The 7,083-nt window shown below is 38.6% G+C and overlaps 1 long non-coding RNA gene across 1 annotated transcript; it reads right to left on the reverse strand.

The window, feature by feature from the left end:
• Positions 1 to 485: 485 nt before the first annotated feature.
• LOC121689879 lies at positions 486 to 2,606 on the reverse strand. The gene is made up of 2 exons (XR_006024917.1): positions 2,565 to 2,606; positions 486 to 1,010 (listed from the first exon to the last, which is right to left on the reverse strand). It is a non-coding gene; the product is annotated as an uncharacterized LOC121689879 (long non-coding RNA).
• Positions 2,607 to 7,083: the final 4,477 nt, after the last annotated feature.

Consider the following 7,083-nt stretch of genomic DNA (forward strand, 5'->3'; position numbering starts at 1 on the left):
CTAACTATTAGTCAAATTGACAAATCTGACTTAGTTAAATGTTAACCAATTTTCATTAGTTGACAAATTAACCAATCTAACTAGGTTGTTTTAACCATTAGATTATGTAATATGTGTCCGACTAACATATTAGTCAAGCAGATTGGTTAAATTGTCAACCAATTTTTCTCAGTTGAAAAATTAACCAATATAACTAGATTGTTTTAACCATTAGATCGTGTAATATGTGTCCGACTAACATATTAGTTAAGCAGATTGGTTAAATTTTCAACCAATTTTTCTCAGTTGAAAAATTAACCTATATAACTAGATTGTTTTAACCATTAGATCGTGTAATATGTGTCCGACTAACATATTAGTTAAGCAGATTGGTTAAATTTTCAACCAATTTTTCTCAGTTGTAAAATTAACCAATATAACTAGGCTGTATTAACCAACAAACTGATAACTAAATAGTTTCTTGACAAATAACCAATGACTTAAGGTATTTTAAACAAGTTTACTGTTTAAAGACAACCAGCAACAAAACAACCCACCAATACACATATTCACCCACCAAAACGAAACAAAAAGCATACAGGCTAATATAAGCATACATACAGGTGTAGTCACATACATTTAAACGCATAACCATGATCAAACTGGCATGGTGTTGCCCTCATCTGATATGAACTCAACGGATTTACACACAAACACATACATTACAGCACACACCCATACATATATAAATATTCACCCACCTAAAACAAAACAAAAAGTGTACAGGCTAACACATAACCATGAGCAAACTGGTGCACAATCAGAGCACAAGTTGTACACACACACACACCCACCACTCATACACACCCACCACTCATACACTCCCACACACATACATACTCACACGCATACCCTCACATGCACACTCATACACACACAGGTAAACACGTTCACATACACTGCCGAGTTGTTCCTTGTTTCAGGCATTCCTCATTCTTGGATTTTAGAAGGCCGGCTATATCTGTTGCAGGCTGGAGCGACAGAAAAAAACAAAAAAAACAAAATATGAATATAAAAGAAAGTAAGCATATATTACAATTGACCGTGTCCATGAATATAATTAAGGTGCTCTAAGCGATGTTTATAAGCGAAAACATTTTTGTCACATAAAACAAATATCACCTGACCATCAACTAGCTGCCTGTCCCCTGAATACACTGTAAAAAAAGCGCGGCCTCTGGACAGCCCAGGCTCCAAACATGGCCAACAAAAACAGCCTGGTCCAGCCTGGACCATGAAACATAACATATTGTTCCAGCCAATCACTGATGAGATGCACGTTCAGGAGAGTTTTAGTTGCATGGGAGGGAGGGGGAGCGAGGGGTGAGCTAGCTCTCTGTTTCCTTTGAATGTCAACAGAAGTGACGTTACCGAACATCGCTTAGAGCACCTTTAATGCAAACTACTCAGCTTGTGTGACAAATAAAAGCAACCCCACACTAGCAGCTTAGAAGTCAGGTGCGATAGTTAGAAGTAATGCAGATGTGCACTATATACACACCACCAATATGTGACCCTGCAAGGGGAAACCAGTCGCTTTGGTAGTTATTGTGCTTACATGAACAACCATACACTAAGCTTTCCAACGATATGTATATCGAGGGTATTGCAAAAAGTATCACTAAGATAACCGCATCCAAAGTTGGCGTGGTTCTCCTGTTACGATACGCCAGAAGAGGAGAAAATCACCTTTTTAAGTAAATTGTCACGTGCGATAGTGTGAGGGCACAGCTAGTATTAGCCTTACAGTAGCGTGACTTTGAAGCGAATGACTGACTATGTGCAGTTTCATCAACCGAGTGAGTGTCTTTTTCTGCCCCCTAGTTAATACCTGAGACGGTCATAAGGTGTCACTATATAATATAATTAATGTATTTCGGGGGAAGTAAGGGGAGAGGAAGTCTGTGAGACACAGATTGTGTATAGGCTTTTAAAATGCGCTAGGCCTACGTCAATGGAAAAACGTCCCTAAAATGACGCCAGGATCTTTCTAAAAGTTCGTGCTTTTGACCGTTCGTGCCCTGAAAGGCAAGTCTTTCACATTCATATTCGGTTACATCTGCCAAGAATGATGGAGAGAGCTGACACATTGAGTAACGAGTAATGAGTAATGAGTAAATTTTAGCTCTACCGTAAAACCTTATAGCGGCGTGGACAGAGAGAATGACTGCTAATGTGTTGAATCTTCACCTAAATAAAGTCAGGGTTTAACAGTCTAAATCAGTGGTCTCCCAGCGCACCTTCTAAAAATAGCCAACAGGTCGCCTGCAGATCACGCTCTAAAAACACCCTCCATTGTTAAGTTTTCAATAGATATTTAAGTCTAGACCAGAACCATTTTAAGAATGTATATGGCCATACATCTATAACATTAAATTGATATTGGTGATACCTTACAAATTGTATCTGCGTTAAATTTTAGCCTTTGGCTCCAAATCCGTTTCACATTCAATCTTTAAAGGGGAACTTGGCAACTATTTCAACGTAATAAACCCGTTTAGAAATCATTTGGATGGTTAAATGACCTGTTCCGGTGAAAATGGTGACTTTCCCCGCTGCGTCTAGCGTCCCCAGGCAGAAAACCAACCTTGCAACATTGAGACTACCGTCCCGGAAAGAGAAGTGAGAAACAAGAAACTCGTTTTAAATCGTGTTTCTTACCTTGTAACATCCACATAGTTCTGCCAAACTTATGCTAACCGTTTGCTAGCTTGTAAACAAATCCATGTGCTTTGTCGTTACCTTTTCCCACAGTTTGAAATAGCATAATGCACAATTTCTCCAGCAGAGGGGGAAATCCTGCCAAGTTTCCCTTTAAACAACAACGGAAGCGGAGCGCATACACGCTGCTTGCATTCAACAGCATACAGTCTACACTTTCATATTGTGAACAAATTTCACGGATAAACATACGTTTTGACTGTTAAAGCAACACCAAATAACTTTCCCTCTGCACGCACGCTATTTGTTTATCCAGCACCGGCTTTGCAAATAACGATGTCCACAGACAAGGTAGAATATGTTAACCTGGCAATAGCCAGATGAATTTCGCTCCGCCTAGCTCCACTCATCCATCTGGAACCGATCCATTGAAGTGTTGCTTCAGAAGGCTGGGCCTAATCAAAAAATGCTTGCATATGATTGAATAAGCCACTTGTCCATCATCTATTGACGTGCTACTTCAACCACTCACATCGAAGCCAACCCGTGACGCTATAACAGACTCACAGTCGCTTCTACGCTACACGACCTTAACATAGATCATCCCCCATCGGACTTGCAAAAGCAGGCTGGGACTGCTGGGTGGCACCTAAAAAAAAATAAAACACCATTTGCCATACATCTGGTTATTGTTGATTAAGATAAAAATCATAGCATTAAAAAAATAAGGAAAGGTAAGTCAATCTGGTGTACAAAAATAAATTATAAATACCTTCTGAAGGCACACTTGCCACCATCACCATCTATGTTAATTCTTGATATCAGTTTATTTGTGAGGACTGTCAATAAAAGATAGGATTAAACCAAATTATGCATGCTGTACAATAAATTGAGTTGCTGTACAATTTTTTAAATAATGATTATGATCAGTTTGGCAGATATTCACTGCTCACATTACCACCAACACAATGGTAAACGTGGCTAAATTGCAAAATTCAAGACCATTTTAAGTAGCTGCAATAATCATGATTAGTTTCTGTATTAAAGGTTGTATCAGCGATAGCTAGCTCGCTACTCTCTCCCCCTCACTCCCGTACAATTAAAACTCTCCTAAACGCGCATCTTGTCAGTTATTGGTTGAAACACTTTATTTTGCCTTTGAGTGTTTGCCAACCCTTGTTGGTAGCAATTGTTTTTGTGTACAGATGTCAGAGCCTAGGCTGCCTACAGAGACGCATTTTTTTTGACGGCCTGCTTATGGGGCAGACAGCTAGCAGATCGTTAGGAAAGATTAGATGAATGTGATCATTTATGTTTGGGCCTTTTTTGGGCCTGAAATCGCTGATACAACCTTTAATGCATTACATAGCACATATGTCAAACATGCACAATAACATACCCCAAAGCCCTCACCATGGAAAGAAATATATTCAAAACACAAACACTTACACCGCGTTGAAGGCAGCAGCGATGGCTACTAGACATCATCAAGCAGCAGGTAGTGCCATCAGGACAGACCAACTTTGACCTAGACAGTTGATGGAGCACACATAGCAACAGACACATAAAAACAGGGGATAAACTAAACACAGTTACAGACACAAATACATCCTCAAATACTTTTTTGTTTACTTCTATACTATTTGGTAAAGTTGCAAGCATAGTCTACAATGAAAGTAATGAGCGGTATGAAATTATGATTTATTTATGTATTTTTGGACAACGTAGGCTACCGGTAAGTAAAGCGGGAGATGTGTGTTGCTTATACTGTAAGCTGCAAAGCGCTGTGTGAAACACTAGAAAGGGTGTGTCGCGGTTCTGCCTTTTCACACCGCGACACAGGTTCGTGGATATGAGTATTGCGATTTAGGTTTCAAATTGCATATCGTTACAGCCCTAATGTAATTCTACGTGTATGTGTGTGTGTGTCTCTACCTGATGAGTGAACTCTCTTGCGGGCGTCCGTATGGAAGTGGCACACATTTGGAATATTCCAGAATGCACTCAGCATTCTCAGGGAAGCAGTCCTCATAACACACAGTCTGTAAACAGAGGGAACAGAAGGAGACTAAGATTAACAAATTAAAAAACACACAGAACATGAAAAGACCATCACTGAAGCACTGCTACACTCACATGCATGTTAAGTAAACACATGTCTCAGAGCAAGTAACCCCCCCCCCCACACACACACACACACCCCAAGTTAGCAAGGTAACGTTAACAACTTTCATCTGTGTCTCATGGTAATAGACATGTAAAGACACTTTAAATGTAGCAGCTAGCTAAGTTAGCTAGAGCTAACCTACTTGTGCCAGATATTTCATTCAAACTAAAACTCTATTCATAACGACATCTCAGACAGAATTATTGCTAGATATGATATTAACACATCATTCAACACAGATATTCCACATAATGGTGAAGTTAGTTACTGGAAAAGCTAACATTCACAGCTAACATCGCTAACGTTAGCGATGTTAGCTCGCTAGCTAATTCTAACATATTTGGTTAACATTCCATTATGAAAACAATAAAAGCTATATTTCTAATAAATTCCCGTTTTCAATTGACATACAAAGTACTTTAATTCTTACCTTGAATGATAAGGACAGGCAGAGTTTGAACAGCTTACACATGTAGTCAGCTGCATGACAGAAAAGTGACAGTTGAAGTCACTGCTGGCTGGAGTTGAAATGTCAGTCAGGGGTGGGGGATGGGAATTGCTGTGTGTGCGCATGCGCTTATCAAGAGCGTTAAAAACAATCGTAGCCTATGTGAAAATGATTAACTTGTTGCCATTTTAGACTGTTACATTGAAATGGCTACTAAACTGATTGATAGAAGTGTCCAAACAATAGTAACATTAGCCTAGTGGGCTATTATTACTACTATTATGATTATTATGGTTCTCATATGGTGTGACGTCAATTTCAGATCAATTTGACTGATTTAACATTAATCATATTGACCCAAGTTTTATAGTGACTACATGTCCCTGTTGAACCTCTTTACAATCACAAGCAAGCCAGCTTGTAAAGCTAAAATAGTATGAAATTATGCTCAACATGTTGGTCAAAGCCTTGACTAATTCTTGACATCAAATTGACATCAAGGTGCCCGCTGGGTAGGGTATAGCCTACACTTTTTAGGACTAGCCTATACAGGCTGCAACTTCACATGAAAAAAAGTTCACTTCCCCTCAAATAGAAGACACAATTCAAGCAAGTGGTCCACACAAAATGCACCGCACTGGTGCATCTGCCAATTTAAGACCTAAATAAATATAGGCTATTTAATATAGGCTATTTGGTTTGTGAACCACTCCGCTTCAGTCAAGGGCTCGATGGGAGCACGACACAGTCCAAACTGCAGGGTCCCCCTGGGGAATGCAAGGGGCTGAAGGCATTGAGCGCCTTTAAGAAAACGATGTATAAGTCTATGTGAATCAACAGTCAAATCCTCCACTTAGATAGATAGATAGATAGATAGATAGATACTTTATTGATCCCCAAGGGGAAATTAAAAAAAAAAAAAAAAAACATTAAACTTTAACATGCTATGCAGAAATGGCAGCCATGTACACAGGACCTATAGGCCTAGCCTACTTTCACAGAGGGGGCCTTACCCTAATCAAGAAAATTCTGTCATAATTTCAATATAGCCTAACAAAGGCAAAGTGTAGGCAAAACTCCTGAAGCTTCACAAATACAGGCTAGGCCTATTTTATATTTTAAATGTTAGACTTCAAAGACCCCACAGAAACCCTGGATATGGTACATTCAATGTAAACCGATAACTCTTGGTTAAATTAACAGATAGCTGGTTAAACAATAATATTTGTTATTTCATTTTCTTAAAGTGAGTGCTGACCAATTAAATTGGTTGTTGAGGGAAAAAAATCCATGAACAAATGAGATTGGTTAATGGATAACCTATGTGTCTTAGTTAAATTAACCAATATTTGCTTAACTAATGATGTTGGTTAATGAATAACTAATGTATTGGTTTAATAATTACCAATATGTTTGTTAAATTAACTAATATATGCTTAACCAACGATATTAGTTGTTTTTTTAACCAATCTGTTTTTAGAGTGTGCTTGTAAAATCATCCCCACTTCTTTGTCTGACTAATCTGCAATCTACATTACTCTGTACTCATAACATTGTAGCAGAGTGTTCTGTAATGCTGAATTTGATGCAGAAGAGAAACAGTTAGCACTGAACCACTACATTCTATAGTCATATGTATACTAGTGTTGTCACGATACCAAAATTATGACTTCGATACGATACCTGCCATAAATATCACGATGCTCGATACTGAAATGATACTACGGCGAAATCCTAAGATATCTGGAAAAGAAAGGACTCATACCTC

This window comes from Alosa sapidissima, chromosome 18 (genome assembly GCF_018492685.1).
Source record: "Alosa sapidissima isolate fAloSap1 chromosome 18, fAloSap1.pri, whole genome shotgun sequence".
Lineage (NCBI taxonomy): Eukaryota > Metazoa > Chordata > Actinopteri > Clupeiformes > Clupeidae > Alosa > Alosa sapidissima.